The sequence below is a fragment of the Lepisosteus platostomus genome, chromosome 14 (genome assembly GCF_059453375.1).
Source record: "Lepisosteus platostomus isolate fLepPlt1 chromosome 14, fLepPlt1.hap1, whole genome shotgun sequence".
NCBI lineage: Eukaryota > Metazoa > Chordata > Actinopteri > Semionotiformes > Lepisosteidae > Lepisosteus > Lepisosteus platostomus.
The window spans coordinates 36,678,359-36,697,599 of record NC_142624.1 but is presented as its reverse complement, the minus strand read 5'-3'; the positions used below and the strand labels follow the sequence as shown (position 1 = coordinate 36,697,599).

The window sequence follows — 19,241 nt, the reverse complement described above, 5'->3', positions numbered from 1 at the left end:
TTGAGAATGACATCTTCCCAGTGTCAGAGAGGCGCTGCTGTGGAAATGTTCTTCATATTTTGCTTCAGGCATCTGTGGATTTGCAGTTTTAACCCTAATATCCCTCATGGAGATACAGTAGACTCCGTAAACCATGCAAACAGCCCTTTTCCTAGGAGGATATGAAACCCTGCTCCATTTATTATTCCAGGCATCTACAAAAATAAAAGGCTCATTTCTTGCATTCCTCCTACCGATTGGACCATGTTGAAATGCCTTAAAGTGGAAAAGTGGAAGTAAACCTTTCCATCCTGATACACAAAAGCAATGTATTTCTGCCTTGAATCATTTATCCACCAGCCAGGAGTTTACATGTTGTGGCTGCTGAGCTTGAGACGGCGTGAAATAACATCTTTGGAGGTGGTGATGGTGGGGGGTGTTGGAAGATGTGTCTTAAGTTCTTGCCTTTTCAAAGGTTTTTTTCAAAAGGATCTTGAAGTGTTAAAAGATTTCTGGCGAGATGGGAAAGTGTGCAAGGCAAATCAAGAATCAGACAGAGTACAGTTTGCTTCATAGAACCTGAAAAGATCTTGTGGTGCCTTGCTAAGAAAAACAGATCTTTTGATATTGTCGTTTGCAGTAGTTTGTTTACATCCCGCATGAGCATCTGCTTGTACACGAGTGATGTGTTTTTATAGCTGTGGTATGGAATGACAGACGAACTTTAAATGCAATGACTAGGTACTGTTCACTTTATTTAAAAGGTAATTTTTGGTTATCTTTAAAAAGCAGGCAAGCACTCTGTGCATGCATATACAGTATATGTAATATTACTATATGCATGGTTTCTGCATACCACACAAAGGGTAGCAGAGTATGTAGAGTTTATATGTGGTTAAAAAATAATTTTCATTGACTTTCATATAACCAAATTGATTGAGTTCATAAATAATGTTAATTGAAAGCGATCAAGACATATATCTGGAGTAAAGTATTTTAGCACTTGTCTTCTCTTGTTCTTTCATTGCAGTTTTTCCAAGGGTCTTAGCCCTTCTGTAATTCTCTCTGCACTGTTAACCTTTAACATTTTCAGTTTTTATGTGTTTGTAATCTTAAGTCCTCTTGTAGTCAAATAAGGGTTTAATTAGACATGAATTAACCCTGTAGTAAAACTTACATAAACCATGCTAGTGTCATTATTTTGACTGATAATTTGTTCATTGCAAAAACATGCATTAGTTGATGATAAACTGCACAACTTATATTACAGTACAAGTACGAGCTTAACTGCTTTAAATCTATAATTTCCTGTTTGTGCAAATAGTGTCGCTTAGTACAAAGGCTTGTATTTCCCTGATAAACAGAAAGCTCTTGAAAAACTTTACTATGGGGAAATTGTGGCAAGCCTGTATAATTGTTTTTTGTTCTATGTGTGTGTTCACTTCTGTATTCCTGGATGAGATGGTTTTTGGAATGTACTTCTAAGGACATGTGAAAATCAGAGTTGGACAGCTGCCAAGTGTCAGCTGATTGACTTCTGGCTGAAATAGGATAGCTGCCTTCTTCAACGGGATGACACAGGCAGCTTCCTCCGAAATAGACAGCAGTGTGTTCATGATCTGTTTTATAAGGGTCCCCAGAGGTCAGTGTTGTAGTTTTAGAATGCTAGGAAGTCACTAAACTGTGACAAGCCTGGAACCTCAGTCATTTAATACTGCGGTCTAACCAGACCTATGTGTCTTGTGAAGGTGAGGTTCCATCTTCTAGGGCAGATCTAGAAAAATAATATTTTTAAAAAATGCTTTTATACTGTCTTTTTTTGTCGTGAAATATTTAAATTTCGTAGTATAATCTAGGTTATTCCAACACAGTATCGGGGTTGGTCCTTGAAGAATTTCAGTAAACTGGACTTACCTAAAAGACTAAACAAACTCATCAGAGCACCAGTGTGAAAAGGTATTTTTCTGTATCACGTGTAAGTGTGAGTGGCATCGTAAGAATTGCTGTTCTGCAGTGCTGGGGCCCTGGGTACAATTCCTGAGGTGCTATTTGCGTGGAGTTTGTACTGTATATTCTCCCCTTGTTCATGAAATTCAATCGGGGATTGGGATGTATCAAGATTTCCTAGTATTTTGTTGATAATGGTCAGAATCTCAATGGGTTATACATGCTGCTTTTTTAGCAACAAGTAACTGAAAGCGGAGCCTTTCTACTCAACCTATTTCATCAAGATCATGTGAAATTGTTTTCCGCGTACCTGTAGACCTCACACAGTGGGGAACTCAGCGAAGTAATAACACAGCACAGACCAGGCCAGAAGACAGTAACAGCTGCTGTAACAGTCAAAACTGTTTTTAAAAGGTTGTAACGACAGATTAACAGCTTTTCTTCATACATATAGGGTAAATACTGCATATACTGCACTTGTCAAGTCTTACATGTTTTGAAAAGAATTTTTATCATACTGACCAGATTAATTGTGCTGATACAGAATGTAGTAAGGGGATGGTTTGTTTTCTTATGACTTGAAAAACTTGTTAACCACTTTTATCCCAAAAGACAAGACGTGGAATTAATGCCTAGCTATAATTTTAGCTCAGGATTTCACAGTATCTGTTGCTGGAGAATTTGTACATTTTTACCACACGAGCCTTTCACTGGATTGAAGCAAGGGAGTATGCATTTTGCTTCTGTTCTTCTGACGCAGTGCAATTCAGGGGATTGGATGTCTTCCCTACACATCAGATGTAGAGCAAACCTGGACATCTCGGTTTCCTGGTTATTAAATGTCAAGCAATCAGCTGTCTTTCGTCAATTTTTCAGGTGACAGAGGGTGGCAAGTCATGCCTCACTGCTTCCTGGAGATTGTAGTTCAGACAAGAAACACCATCTTTTCTGAACCTACTACCCTCTTGGAATTCTGAACCTACTACCCTCTTGGAATTCCTCATTCCAATACTGTTGCATCAAATAAAACAGCAAACAGACATTTAGAATCAGGATCTGTGTTGTTTTGTTTCTTGCTTATTTTAGGTTTTGATATTTGTTGCATAATTAAATCAAAGGTGTTTGTTATAAGGTGGACTAAGGTGTAAATAAACAAAAGATTGAGTTTCTATTTCTTTTTCTTCAAAACTACTTTCAGTTTTGTCTAGTGCTATAATAAGACGGATAGACAACAGCAAGTTGTTAACAGAAAGTTTTTTGTTTTTCACTTTCCCTTTTCTGTCCCTAGAGAAATGCATTGTGTGCTTTACAATGCTGGGCTTGGTAGATACTTTATTTAGGGTATTGTGTCATATTGTTTGCTTTGTGGGTCAGTATTTCTTCAAATGTATCTTATATCAGAACTCTTTTGCACACACCTGACTCCATTACAAAATTATTAGAATTTAAAATGAGTAAATAAATGGTGTATGTGTATTTCACAGTAATGGACAGATTATGCATTTTTAACATATTCTTTTCATTTAGGGTTTGTATCATGTTATTTATGATTTATAATAGATATAATGTTATCTATTCATTTATAATACATCTGGCTCTTTCAAAGATTGATAGACTTTACCTTAAGGTTAAGGCTCTTCTAAATTGCAAGTGAGCCAAAGGTTTCTCTCTCTTTTTACACTTGATTAATCTAACCTTGTCCTGCTGCAGTAGAACGGGGGCAAAAAAGATTCTGAAAGTGGTGTTTAGTGGGGAAAATCATCATCTTCATGAAACAATGCCTAGGTAGCACATTTATCATGTGTCACATGATTTTAGCGTTTTAAGATATTCACAGAAAAAGTGGAACTTTAAGGAAAGAACCAATAACCTGTTAAAAGTATAAGTGTAAAATTTTGAAGGATCAAAGATGAGCTTGCACAATTTTGTGTCACTTGATGCCTATGAAGACCATAACAATTTTATGATGCTATTCAGGCTTTTTCAAGTTACTCTCTCCATTCATTGAGGTCCTCTTCAATAGGTCACTGAAATAAGAGTCTTTTGTTCTCAGACATGTGCAGTTGAGGAGACATTTCTGCTCACGGACAAGTTAAAAATCCCCCAGGCGCTTTCTCTAGGTGCTTATTAACATTAATTTGTGTGCCTTTTGCTCGCTGTTGACAGGGTGGTGTTAGCAGAACACAAACCGTTGTTCAAAAGGCAGGCAGGCTTTTCTGTTCCCTTGTATACTTTATTCCAGCATTGTTACATCGAGACACTTCATTTAAAAGGATTTAACTCATCTGGAACCATCTGGGAATGAATACAGGCTTTGTACCACTCTGCATATGACCACTTGAGATAGAAACTCCACACAGTCTTTTATCTAGCTTAGCCAGAGTTACTGTTTTGGGATTTTGTCAAACTCTTTATGATGAGTTAAAGGTTGAGAACATTGGGTTACTCAGAGGAGCTTGGTCTTTTTAAAATCTGTCACCAGGAAGATAGAGACAATCTGGAATCTCTGAGGGAAAACCCCAAAGGTAAGGTTCTTGATTCTACCTAGGTTTTCATTTTTGTAGGAGAGAAACAAAGCTTGATTTTGCAAATTGAGAACCAGTGGCCAAAACATTTTTTTTAAATGTTAAAAAATCGTTCTGGGGAAGAAGGACTACATAAATGTGAAATTTATGTTTATTACCTTCTGTTATTGAAAACCGCCATACTGAATTGTGATGTCTCGCATCATGTGTCATCTTGCTGCATTAAATAAGTACTGATTGATTAGATCATAAGCATAGCTGCATAGCTTAAGGTGATACAAACGCTTTATGGTTTTATGGTGATTTAAAAAGACAAACAGCTACTAAACAGTACTCTGAGAACAGTTTGAAATTTGTGGTCTGGAAATCATTAATATAACCTTTATATCTTTCCAAGTTACCTCTTTACATGTTACTGAAATCTTTTCTATGTGACTGAAGTGCAGTGATGCATAGATATAACTGAGTGCTTTAATTGATTTCTGAAGAAACCATTTGGTACATTAAACAAGAGGTTGATATGAGATTGGATGTCAGCTTATTTTATAATCATTTATTCAGCAAGGGTTTGTAATAAGCCACCTACAGAAGTGTGTGTTCCTGGACTTAGTCCTGGGGTGGTTTTACAAGAGCCCCCGAGCTCTGACCTGGATTTGTTCTAGTTATTGTTCGGATCCTGATCCACCTGCGTTGTTCAAAAGAAGATTATCACATTGAGACTGCTTAAGTCTTCTCAGAGTGTAATCAACTCAGCAGAGCTAAAGGAATGAGCTGTGAGCACTGCCAGAAGACAAAAGAGTGATTTTCAGGAGGTAGTCTTTGGCAACAGATACATTTAAGGCTGGTGCTATGCGTGAGTAAATGAATTAGATGATGCTTTGGCACAGAGAATGAAAAAATAAACATCTGAATTTCTTCCACTGGAAGCACAGTTAGTGGTGCCGTTGCTGAGGAATAACAGTAAAGCGTAGCGGGGGACTAGTTAATGGTGCTGGACTGTGCACAAGTCCAGACGAAGGTGGCTTGCTCTCAGCCCTTGGACGCACATAAAAATGCAGATCGGGGGAGTGTAAATGCTTAAATCAGTGGTGCAGGGAGCTGTATACAGGTGAAACCAATAACTGAGAGGCTTCTCATAGGGGAGTGTGGATTCTATAGTGGGAGACTAAGACAATATTTCACAGATCTACAGGCACTGAAAGGCAGCTGCTCAGCGATTTCTGGAGGCAGTCAGAAGACACGGATTTGTTGGGGGGTTTTTTTCCCCCTTAGAAGACTGAAGTCCAGAATCAGTGGTCAGATTTGATGGCAACCAACACAATTAGAAAGATTGCGCACTATAGTGATCTGCAGTTTGTGCCAGTGATGCTGTGGGACAGGATCCCCACTGGTGGTACTGCCTAGCTCTGACACGGGCCCGAGCTGCAAGTGTTCAAGACCCCTGACGACAAGGTGCAGAGCAAGTGAAAGGGCGGAAGTGAAGCTTCTTTCCTTTGCACAGCTGTTAGTGGCGCAGGCCTGACAAAGAGGAAAGAAGGGACTATAATAAACACATCCAACAAGACTCAGCTTATTGTCTGGGACAGGTGAGAGCCCTTCATTTCTTGAATGCTAACACTCTGGAACAAGCCACGGAGACTGAGAATATAATTCACCATACAGAAATAGCCTGTATGTTATTTCATTTTGTCATTGAAGGTTTTTTTTACAATTCCTATTATTAAAAACACATCTTTACTAAAAGTACCTCCTTTCTGAAAGACTTTCAGTTCTAACTGAATCGTGTTTCCCTTAATGCAGTTTGTACGTTTGTCCCAAATATGAATACTGGCAGTCAATCAACTTCCCACAGTCTTGCAACTTCCCAGTATTCTGAACTGAACAAAAAGGTCACAAGAGAATGCAACAGCCTTACTTCACTATTTTTTCCATTTAGCACCTAACTATTGACAGTCATGTTTACAAATATCCTAAACAAAAATCTTTACAAAATTTGCACATCATAACTCCAGATGACCGCTTCCCTGATGTTGGCTGTTTCTCACGCAAAAAAACGCTTGCAGGTCACTTTTAGTAACATACACACCAGACAGACTCTGCTCTGTTTTTGCATGTGGCAAGAATTCAGTGGTGATTGACATTCCTTGCTCTCTTTGGGAAATTATATACCTCAGTATCAATGAAGTGTACAGCTTGCTGGGATTTCTGAATTATAACTTTAACTGACCAGAAAAGGGCTTACATGAATTCCATCTCGGCAAACTGTTTAACTGGACTGTGAGGTTGTAAAATTCTGAGAAGGACTAAAAATATGTGAAAGAGAGTGGCCTGATGTGAACAAGAACACTCCGCTGTATTCTGAAAACAGAAGAACGGTGAGAAATGAGAGGACATCCTTTTAGCTCATTTGGTTGCTAGTTACTCATCCAGCTCACATCCATTCATTCCCATTTGTTCTGTGAAAGAAGTCGGTTGCTTTAACATTTCATCTTTTTAGTCCCATCAAAAATGTGACACTATGATAAGTGAAATAATACAGTGGAAAATAATTGACAGCTACTGAAAAGATACCAACTCCTCCATGTAATGTGAAACTTTCTGGGATTATGCTCTTTTTAAAAATACCCAGTGGCTCGCATTCAGCAGCATTCAACTATAAAGAGTCTGCATCGCCTGTTTGCATGACCTTTGTGTAAGCAACCTCTATTATTTAGTCCTTTAAATAGTCTCCAGACAAGCCACAGAAAAGAATGCCATTTTTGAGCTTGCAGCTTCTGAGGAAGTGATGTGTCAGCTTTGTGCCATGGTGACATAAAGTCTTCTGCCAATGTTGACAGTAAGGTTTTAGCTTAAGCAAATGAGGACACTGAATGACCTGTTACAGTACACTCTGGCACCTGCTCAGGTCTGTGTAATCATGGTGTAAACCGTTTCCATCCCTCAGATTTCCTTTGTGGTTGCTAAAATTAAAAGTAAACTGCCCGGAAACCAGGAGCTCTTTTATTTCACAAAAGACCACGACCCACAGATGTGACAGCCTGTAAATGACCTCCTTTTGTCCTGAAATTGTAGCTGTGCAGTCTGGTATAAAGAAAAACCCAACACCATCACTTGTAAAACTAAACTAATCTTCCGTGGATTGAGTTAATCCCAATTAACAGCCTCTGAAAGCTGTCGGTGTTAAGAACGGGGCCAGTAAGATTCATTCAAAAGATTATAAGGAACAGGTGACAGTGATGCAAACAAAGGCTGAGGACTTACTGAGTGCGACAGTGAACAGGTACTGTCTCTTGTACCTCCTTACCTTAGCTCTCTGGTAATCTGTTTTTTGGTTGTTTTATTTAATAATTAAGTGATCATTATCATCTTCTGTAATATCTACTGTAATAGTTTCTGTGTCTCTGCCCTTTCCACTCTCTCCTTACACACCTTTCAACCTCTACCTGAATCACTGGTATTCAGGAGTGTATAAACTTCCCAGGACTGCTGCTTGTACCAGCGATTCTTATTTCAGGCATTTACCCTGTAGGGTGTCTCAGCTCCAGTATTAGAGCTCCCTGCTCTTGCCAGCTGGAGGTTTAGGTCAGGGGCTTGTGTTCACTCAATTGTCTAGAATAATAAGTCAGATCAGGGAAGGGGGTGGGGTCTTCACATTTTCAGAGCCACTACAGTACCTCTGTCTGTTACCCAGTGTTTTGGTATTAGGAGCAGCATTTTTATATAAGGTTCTCACCAGGGGTATCATCACCTCTGATTGTTTGCAAAAGGCCTGTGAGTAGTTGACGTGCTTCACATAGCCGTAATGCTTGTGTGGCATGTGTTGTGTCACAGCACTGTGGGAACATGCAAAAGGCCACTCATCGAAGTCATAGCAATCTTATTAAAAAATAGAAGCTCCACAGCAAAAGAAATTCCATCATTCACAACAAGAGCCTTTGTTCTAATGCTTAAAACATACCATTATGACCTTGGCCAGTCAGGTGACTCTGGTTTGATTACCCAAATGACTTTGCTGTTATTATGTGGTTGACTTTCGCTGCACACAAACCCTGGTGAAAAATGTAATGCATGCAGTTGCTGAAAATGGCCCATTAAATCTGCTTAATAAGTATCACTGAACATTTGCACTTGGCAACATATTCATGGTTATCATCCCCAGCCTAGAACTAATGAATTTGAAATTAAGGAGCATAAACATACCAGCAATATGCTAGAATACACTGCCTGCACTCTGTGTTCTCATCTCAAAGTGACGAGACATCTTTCAGATTTGGAACTTCATCGTATCATAAAAATCTAAAGAACAAATGGCTGGCAACCTTGTTTGCATGCTAGATTACAGAGGTACTTTTGCATGCAGTGTGGTGATTTGTAGAACATTGAAACAGAAAACAAACAAACTCGGCACATCTGGTACAGAAAATTTGGCATTGCCCCAGCCTGTGGGAGTAAAACCATCAGACCTTCTGGATAGTGCATCAAATCCTGTACTACCTAGATTATGTGTTGTTACTGTGTGATTGCATTATAGACTGTGCTTGCATGACTTAGATCTGGAGTATACGATGTCATGTTTAATTAGAGTTGTCTTCTTGTACTTTTACAAGAAATCTTCTCTGTAGGTTAAAACCTGTTCCCAATTAGAAACATGCTAGACATGTGTAGCATGTCCACATGCTTAAAATCAAACATTTAAGTAAATAAAAAATTAAACAACAAGAGCAGCTTGTAGTTCTAGAAAGCAACTTGGAAATTAGACGCTAACCTGCATTAGGCTCGTTAAGATACATTCGAAAGAAATGTTGTGGTAGTGCTTTCTGTGACTTGTGACGCTCTACTGCCAGTGACAAGGAAGACTAGGGCACTGATCTTTACAGTATGAAGAAGTTTGGGAGAGATGGTATCTTAATACGCACAATTGTTTTCACATACAGGACAAAACTAGTCTGCAAAGATTTTCAGTTGGTAAATTTATTTGAAAAGCAGCTGAAGTTCAATGCACATTTGTTGTCCACATGTTGACAGTTTTTAAATGGTATGACTTAAGTTTTTTTGTATTACGTCTGTGTCAGGACTACTGTTTACACAGTCAAGAGTTCCTACAGGAAGTTATGTACAGGCCTATCACTCGTACATAAAAAACACTTCAAGGTGTAAAAGGCTGTAATTAAGTTAATCACAGACTGCCTTTGCAAAGGGTATGTCACTCCTGCTTCAGGGAATAGTCTGTGTCTTTCTGAAGAACAAGTCTTGCAGGTACCTACCACAAGGCCTTGTCATTATTTTGTAGGTCGTTTGAAACATTTTCTAATAATTGTTTTCCAGTTATATTTACCATTGTTCTTTTGAATTGTGCTGCGCTGTGTGCCCGTGCTAATGTGCTGTGTGCATTACTACTTTTAAATAAGGAGACAACCTGTGTTGGTGGGTGTTACTTTGCAACTGTCTTTTTATGTATCTGTCATAAATACATGTATGCCTGGTACAGTATGTCCTACAGTATGTTCTACCTCAACATAAATTCAATTAAATGCATACTTAGGTAAATTGTACCTGGAGAACACACTTTTACCTAGAAAGACATTGCAAAGAATGTAGTGACAAATTATGCAATACTCAAACGGGTCATTTGTTGTAACCTCTCAAAGTTATTCCAACTAATGAACTAGAACGCTTAAATAGAAACCTCTCAGTGGGGAGTAGGCTTGGTATGCTCTAACAGAATGACACACAGTAAGAAAGAGCTGCGGCGAGTTACAGAGCAAGTGAGATAAATAACCTGAGTTCAGCACAAAAGTACCGATGTGGCCTGATGTCATGGATGATGGCTTTAGATGGATGTTGTGACTGCATCATGTTAAGCAACTGGAATATATAAGTCGCGGCTTTTTGCAATTTGGACATTAGCTGTCTGGCTCAAATATCCAACTTTAATCACATGCTAAAATCCAGAATTTAATTGTAGCTGAGCTGATGAAGCGAGTTCAAACAATTTATTTTCTGTCAGTATCTGTCTAAGAGTTGTTTCAATTTTTGTTGAGTTTTAGTTTTTTATTCATTTGTAAAGGATTGGATGTACTGTATCAAAACTGTCAATCCCTTTTATTACTTTGTCAGTGGTGGTGACTCACAGTTGCTTGTATTAGATACTCAAATTCCATTACTAATACATATAATTGTTCCCCTTTTATTTTCTCTATCGCGTCTTTACTATTTATTGAATAATTGATCCTTCTTCTGTCATTACTATTGCTTTTCATAACAAAAACACCAACAGCAATGGAACAAACCAATGCCTTTATAACTTCATAGCTGCACCTGTAGTCACAGACATAGAGACATTGAACCATTACATAGAACAGAACTCATTCCATACTGACCTATGTAAAGATGTGGACAGTTTTTAAGAATGGTACTTTTGGTCTTTAAACTAAATCATTCGCAAGGGAAAGAGATACTGTAGTTCCAGACACTGGGAGTGTTTTTTTGGAAATCCTTCGAGTTTGAAAGTCATGAGGTGTGGCTCTTGCAATGCCTCCAGCTATCACGTCAATGCATGAAAATAGCGTGATGAATCACATATTTGTATCATGATAAACAGGAAGTGAAGACACGCATAATCAAATATGCTGTCTGGTATTAGTATGGCTTTATTCTGGTATGTTTTGTTTATGTAGTCATTGAAACAGACGAATCAGTGTTAACCAGTTCACTCAATCTCATGTTACAGCTTGCATCAAAGTTAGAAAAATGCATTTAGTTCATAAAAGAAGCTGTGGTAGCCATAGTAGATATTGATTTTAATGTCTTCTTTATTACTGTTTACATAGTTCCAAAACAAAATGTTTTCAGTTTTGACACATCAACTTACTGGCCATCATTTCTTTTGTTAGTTATTACATCTACCTGCAGATACCTTTTTTCCTGTGCTCTGCTGTTGTGTTCCAATGTTAGCACACATTCTGTTATAGTGAAATAAGATATTTAACATTTTAGAAATTGTGGGAGTAATACTAGTTTTGTGTTGTAGTGATATTGTTTTTTTACAGCTAGGCGGAAATACTACAATAGTTTTTCTCACCTGGATATTTTAATACAAGAAAGCACTTGCACTGTGTCTCTTTCAAATAGTATTTAATGAGAGTGTTCATGAAAGGCTTTAAAGGCTCTTGTTTTAGTCTCAGCTATCTCAGTTTCCATCAGAGCAGAATCCCACAGATAATCTGTTGTTTGACAGTTTGGTGTTATTTAAGAGCTGACCTAGTTTCCATTTGTTGTCATTCCTGTTAGCTCCAAATGTAATAATGGATAAACCCTGATTTGAAAATCACCTCTGCTGTCATCATGTGCTTTGGAATTACTCTATTCAGAAGTGTTGACAACTGGTCTTAATACATGCTGTAGTTCAGAGGATTTCCATGTTTATATTTAATGATTGCTTGACTCTGTTAGTGAACATAGTTTATTTGTATATTTCACAATGTATTTCATATATATAAATTTGCTGCTCTGTTAAAGTGAAATATAGACTGTGAGAATATATAATGGTTTAAACATCCCTAAGGTTCACATTTGGATGACGCGAAATGTGTCAAGTGTTTGGTGTAAAGTAGCAAATACATGTTCTTCATAGTTATTGCAAAATTAAAAACAATGATAGGGCAGTGAAGAATTAACCCATTCTCTCTGAACGTTTTTGTGGCTCTACCTTATTTTCGAGGGCAACATCAATTTCTGAAACACAGTGAGATTTCCCTGGGTACCTCGTGAGTCAGGAGGGCCAGAACAGAATTCATTTTTTCTCATCACATTCAGGACTGAGGCTGCCTCTCTGCCAAGAGCTGTGACTGTCAAGCACTCTGGAGCTAAAACATCAGTGTGAAAACCACCTTCCTTTCAGACTATTTCTGTCAGAGTCGACCGGTAGAAAAATGGAAAGCTCTGATATTCAGCGTACTGTACCCTTTTCCCACTTTTGCAAGTAATTTGACATCCACCGCCTAGCCAATCAAGCTGTTTAGGAACTTGTCAGCTGTCCTTTAAGAAGAGCTTCTGATTATTTCCCTGATCCAGTTTAAGTAAATGCAATTTTGTTATAATGTGCCGAAGAATATTCAATTTTAAATCTCTCATCTTATACAAAGACTTCCATTAAAAAAAAATGGAGGCGTCTCAAAGCAGGCGAGTGGTATCATTTTAACTATCTTGATAATCTGGGCCTTTGGCTTAATGTCCTGTCATCGTGTTAAATTGCGAGAGTCAAGGGTTATTAGACTGTCACTGAATGAGGAGCCATCTCTACCGCTATACAATTAGCTATGATTTGTCACAGGGCAATCAGGTGTTTTATTTTTTTCTGCCTTTGCATTTTTTTTTAGTGTAGGATAAATGGGTTGCCTTCAGTCTTATCTCTGTATAGAGCCTTTGACTGAATAATAAAGGCATAGCAGAAGGAGGGGAAAAAGGATCTGGTTTGCTGCAGTATGCACCTGTCACTGTCTGAGACCAGGCCTTGGAAATCAGCAAGTTACTAGATACAGTACAAGCCTACAGACAAACTGAACCCCAGAGAAGCTACCGAAGGTGTGAATGGGACAAAAGAAAATTCTTCAAGGTAATCATTACCTTTCATTTACCACTGTGTTCAAAATTAGCTGGACAAGATCCAAAATTAGTTGAGTTCAGTTGTTCCTGTTCTGTGTAGACCGTGCCACGAAACCCAAACTCTCTTTGATGCGGTTCAATCTTCTCAGTGCAGGAACATCAATTAAATTCGAGAGGGTTTTCTCAACCTCCTATTTCACTGAAACACATACTGTTTTGCAGTCTCTATATGTACAGTATGTCATTGCCGTTGTGAGGGACATAGTATCGTATTTTCAAGGTGAGTTAGTTTTCTGCGTGGGTACCCGTATGCATGTAAAAATGGAACTAACTTTAGCAGAACAATATTGTGGTCCAGTTGCTTAGTGTAGTCACTAATCTACTACTCTTACCAAGGTGTGAAACCCACTACGCTTTGTAATATCATAGAATGACAGACACCAACTATGTTTTAACACAATGTGTTTTTTAAAATAGTACTATACTATAATATTCAGCTTTGACCTGGGGACATCCAGTATACTGTTGTAAAGTATTTTAATAAAGGTTCAAGAAAGTCTGGTGTCTCACAAGTTTCTGCTCTGCCCTTGCAATTCAGCAGTATTATTCATGTCTATTATCACCTGGGCAGATCATCCATTGTCATGGTATTAACTTTCACAATGACGAAACCCAGTTTTATGTGCAGGCTGAAGTCTGACACTTATCAGCTATTAAAACTTGAATGCTAACTTCGCTGTTTAATATTGACAGTACAGAGGTGATACACTTCTTTCTCATCAACCGCATAACATGAATGACTTAAGAATGATAACTGATGGCTTGGAGATCTGGTCAGTTGGCCACGTGACAAATTTTGGGTGTCTTACAAAAATATTACAGTGGTGTCCTGCATTGTATCTCCAGTTTGCAACCATTTTTGAGCCAGCCAGTCAGTATTTTTTTGACTCATGCCTTTTCTTTTCTCTAAATTCAATTACTGTAATGTTCTGCTTGCTGGTGCCTACGAGTGTGCTTTCAACAGCATCAATAAGTCTTACTGCTAGACTTTTATCCAGATCTCACATCTTAAATATAAGTCCTACAACTTTGGGACTGTTTTATTGTTTTAGCTGTTAAGGCTTGATTAGTAAGTCCTCCTTGTGTGTCACCAACCCCTATCCTATCTATCCTCAAGGACTTATACATTATTATACACCACTCCAACAGCTCTGCTCACTGGATTTGGCCAAATTTTCTGTGCCCAGATGACAAAGTGCTGGAAGGGCTCTCTAGTCTGTCATATGCCTAAACTGTGGGTTTCTCTACCTGAGGCTCTGCTACACGACCACTCTCTGTGTGTTTTCAAAAGTTGTTCACAAACATTTTTTTTAAAGAGGTTCAAGTGGCAAACTGCCAAGGAGAAAGTAGAGGTTAATCCCACCCTGGAAGGAAAAAAAGAAGAAAAAACACAATGTTTTCGCTCTTGCACACCTGAAGAAGGCTCTACAGCTAAAATGCTGTTTTTCTTCTTTCTGTTTGCATTCATGTCTGGATTTTAAGTTTAAATTCACAATTTAAGTTCACAATTTGTAATAGATTTGTTTATGTTTGTTTTTTCATTTTTAGCTGTAGTTGTGTTATTTTATGCACATGTTGTTGGTTTTTTTTGTCTTTTAATTGTAAAGGATAATAAGATATCTCGACATGAAAGGCACAATACAAAACCAAATTAGTGTTGTTACTCCACATTGGTAGAAATGGAGAATTAGGCATTTCCATTTAAACCAGACCAGAGCAACCACAGCCCTTCAGGCCAGAGCTCAGCCTGGTTTCTGTAGGGTTAAATGGACTGGAGAGCTTGTGACTCCCCCTCTGCAGAGGACACTGGGCCATCAGAGAAGCTACCTCCCAGTAATACTGGTCTGGAGCAACTGGGCTAAAGTACCACAGCAGTATCTACAGCAGGGATTTGAACCCCTAACCTAGCAGAACCCAAAACCTGACTCCAACTTACCCACTATGTTATACCATCTCCTGTGCTACCATCTAAATAGCATTTAAGTGAATACGCCTTTTGTCACTTCATTGCAACAAGACCTTTAAGTATTTGGAGTGACCACTATCACGTCTTACCTGCTCAAACCTGTTCCAATGCCTTCTGGTAAGGAACATGCAAATTTGAACTGGGTTCTTTTAAAGGCGTGCAAGCAATGCGCTCGCTGAGTGACACGCTTGTTAATCATTTTCTGTACGTTTCTTAGAGTTTGGCATTGCTGTGCCCTTGGTTCAGTGTCTGGAACAACAGGTGAGTTTTGACTTTGGCTTTTGAAATGGGTTTTCCAAAATGCTAATTGTAATCACAGGGGAAAAATGATCTTCACATCTTGAAAACCTAACCAGCTTTACGTGGACAAACTCAGGAACTTTACTTATTTTATATTTTGCTTTTACAGGCTCGACAAGTTCATTTCATTGCACATTGTTTGTAAGATAGTAATAAATAATTGAATTCCAGACATAGTGTTAAATGTACAGTACAAAGTCAATATGCTGTATGTCTTTATCTTATATTGTGGATTGTTAAATGAGTTTACTGCCTGCTTGCTTACATTATTTGTTGTGTTTATTCAAATAAAATATAAATAACTATACAATTCATGTTACACTTAGTGAACTTGGTGTGATCCCAATTATTGTAATTAATTAGCATTTACAGTATATTAATGCAGAACATATGTGTGTGATAGATATACGTGAACTGTAAGTGATCAATATAATATTGCTTATACAATCTAATTTTTTATACAAATTCTTGACAATATGTAAATGTAGATTGAAATGAGTTATGTGTTTTTCTGGCACATTTATTTAAACTGATTTCTGGTATTACGATAACATTTTTGCCTTTTCTTTGTTTACCTGACATATATATATATTATATGTTAAGTGCTTTAAAAGCGTATTTGAACATATGTTTTGATGACAGATTAGAAAACAATAGACAGTATGTTGTAGTTTATCCAAAAACCTGTTACAATTATATGCAATGCCTTAATTTGCATTTAATTGCACTTATTTTCAGAAAGAAAAGGCCTGTCAAACCTGTAGCTTTATTCTTTTCTGTTCTCTTTTGAAATATTATTTTGCAATGGATTTCTTGTGTTCCTTTTGCAGTAGTTTTGAAGTAGTCTTAAAACCTGACTGAAGTTCAGTTCTTCAATCCTAACACAGCAGTCGATATTACGAAAGCAATTGATTATTTATGTTACATTTCAAATAACAATCAAGTAATTAGGAAAGTTATGATGATTAATGGCAAAAAAGTACTTTGAAGAGGTTCAAGTCAGGAGCTGTGCCAGCATCAGTGCCTCAGAGGAACAAACACTAATTCCATGCTGAAATAAAAACAAAAATGCTTTGAAAATCAATGTTTTTAAAAGCCCACTGCCTATGTAATAAGGTGAAATGTACAGATGTTCACATGGCATTCTGTGAGCTGTGTGGGGAAATGATTACACACCTTACATTCCATTGTGATGAGGTTTTTAGGATGTGGGTTCATTCTGTCACTCTCCACTAAACATTCTGATCATTTATCATTCTTAATAAAATGTTCCTACTTTATATGCAAGCATGTAGTGGAGTTCACATGACACTGTACTTTAGTAAGGACTGAATTTTAAGTGCAACTTAACCGCAGTTATCCAAATTGGAGGCTTGTAATTAGGGATCTGAAATAAGACTGTAATATAACTTTTTAACATTAATAATTTTAACATTATTTAGAACACTTTTAGAACACCTAATTGCTAGAATTACAGGAGCAGACAGTTTCCTTTTCTTTCCTCTGGATCTGAGGCTGTTTTGCTCCAGATTGATATAATCAGAGAAGTTCGGGTCAGTGCACAGCAGCCAGAGTACAAGATTTTTTCCAGATTTTGTTCCACATAAAGTTATTGTTCGAATTATTGTCTCATAAAATGCTTGTCTTTGGAATTTACTAAGTATGAGAATTTTTTTTAGCAAGAGGCTTGGTATTTGTACGCAAAGCATACCCCCTAAAAGTATTTAACAATTCTTATTTTATTGTTTAATATTTACAATTAGCATGCCTAGGAGGTGGATGCTTGTATTGACTCTAATTTCGGTGGCTTCCAACATCTGAAATGCAAATCAGAGGAGATCGTAACTTGTTCCTTCTGTAAAGATCACCCAGAGGCAGTACAGCAAGTTTCACATGCAGCTTCTGAACGCCTCCGTATAAAGTGTTCAGCGTAACCCTTCATTTTTGGATGTGGTGAAGAAACCGCAGATGAATGTTTAAACAAATGGTGCTCTCCAGTGCACCAGGAGAGGGGCATTTCGTACCATGCTTTGCCTGACAACCTTCTCGTAAAATGCACTAATCCATGAAATGGGGTATGAAATCTCTCTCTGCCAAATATAGTGTGTTTCACTTTGAGCAAGTTGGATCAACACAGAACTGAATCCTGTTAAATGATCTAATAAATCAAATGTTATTACCGTGGGGGTTAGCGGAGCTCTGCGGCGGGATTTCAATTACCCTGCCACTCTTACGTGAAGAGCCTCATTTGCAATTTCACTTTTGACTGTTTGTTTTTGTGTTGCCTGTTGTTTTGCCTTTGCTGGCAGTGTCATTTCGTTTTTAAAATTAGAATGCCCTCTAAAGGGACCCAGGATGGGGATTTTGTGCTGTATTGTGTTCCTTCTGATAGTCAATATGTAGTTTTCATGTATTCATTTATAAAATATATTTGTTAAACTGGTTTAACCTATTATTGCACTGTTTGCAATGGAGTACTGTAAGTAAAATACAGTTATTGGTCTGTACACATGTACAGTATGGCCTATACACAGAAGAGAGAAGTAAAAGGAGTGTATTGCTCTTTCTTGTGCAAGCAGTAGAAAATTAAAGAAATAAATCAAACTCAGCAGATGATGCAACTAAAGAGAACAACAAGAACAGCTAAATATGCTTTGACAGCTCTGGCTTCTTCCTTAACAAAACAGAACTTTTCCTGCAAACTCTTTTACAGTATATCGGTATCCATTATATTCATAGAGAGTGAATATGTACTTATTCAGTCAATATACATCAAGCAGTAGTAAATGTCAAAGACATTTTTGAAATGCAATTCAACATTTGGAAGATGACTGGGCCTGTATGTTATTCAGGTTAAAAGTTTAAACAGGTGATAAAGATGGGCGAGATGGCTAGGCAAATAAAAATGGCAGTTAATTTTCTCTGCAAAGACATCTACAGGCAGACTGCTGGCATTTTATGCTGCCAATATAATAGCAAAGGCATGTCCTTTGCATGAATCTGGATATCTGCAGTTGCCCTTGTTGATTTTCTGTGAACCACTTGAAGTGAACAGATCAGAGCCAGACACTGGATGAGCTAATTTATAGTGAGTAAGACGTTCTGCCTTTGTCCTGGTTGTTTTAATTATTAATGAAGTCAGCAGGAAAGGAACTCACCTTTACTGTCTTTACAGTGGTGTTTGTGACATTTTTTGCTTATGCTGTTAAATTATGCCTTTATACTAAGAACCTATTATACATTCCAACATTAAATGAATGTTTTTGAAAAGAAAGACTTTTTTTTGCAAATTTGTGTAAATGTAAATTAGAAATCCTCTTTTATCTCTTATAAAAATAACAGAACAAGAATCTTCTGTACTGTATGAAGCCCCTAAACTGTTTTCTACTACTGCAGAAAACAGATCCCCTGCCTACAGCTTTTGGTAGTTGCTGATGTTTCTCAGCTTTCAGAATGACAAGATTGGTTTATCAATATTATTGTAAGGAGAATTTTGAACTAACTGAAGGCAGAAGCATGCAGAGCTGTGAAAGGCCAGGAGGTGCTTTACAGAACTACTGTATGTTTTTGCACTGATGCTGAAAAGTCTGTGTAGTCATACAAAAGGACTAGCAAGCAGTCTCACTGCAGAGAATACAGTGCACAATTTTAATGTATGAACAAAACAAATTGAAAAATGCATGTGGTTCCCACCATCAAAACAAATCAGCAGTGACTTAATTGAACCAATTATTTGCTTAATTAGTTCAATTTAACATTTTCCAGGTCTGTACTGGAACCATTCAAACCTGGAAGACTGTATCTCTCTGGGATCAGAGTTACAGACCTCTGCAATGAGGCAAACAGCAAAGCTTGCAAGT

At 37.7% G+C, this 19,241-nt stretch overlaps 1 protein-coding gene across 8 annotated transcripts in view; it reads left to right on the top strand.

Annotated features, from left to right (window-relative positions):
- Window positions 1-19,241, top strand: part of LOC148649414 (nck-associated protein 5-like) — a 263,578-nt gene that overhangs the window by 54,105 nt on the left and 190,232 nt on the right. The window contains exon 1 of one of the 8 annotated variants that reach the window (XM_088606038.1): window positions 14,998-15,342. The exons of 6 other annotated variants lie outside the window; for them this stretch is intronic. The gene's annotated coding sequence lies outside the window, so the exon portion shown is untranslated. Of the gene's footprint in view, window positions 1-14,997; window positions 15,343-19,241 lie in introns of those variants that run through there. One more of the 8 variants, XM_088606037.1, reaches the window with a different exon arrangement.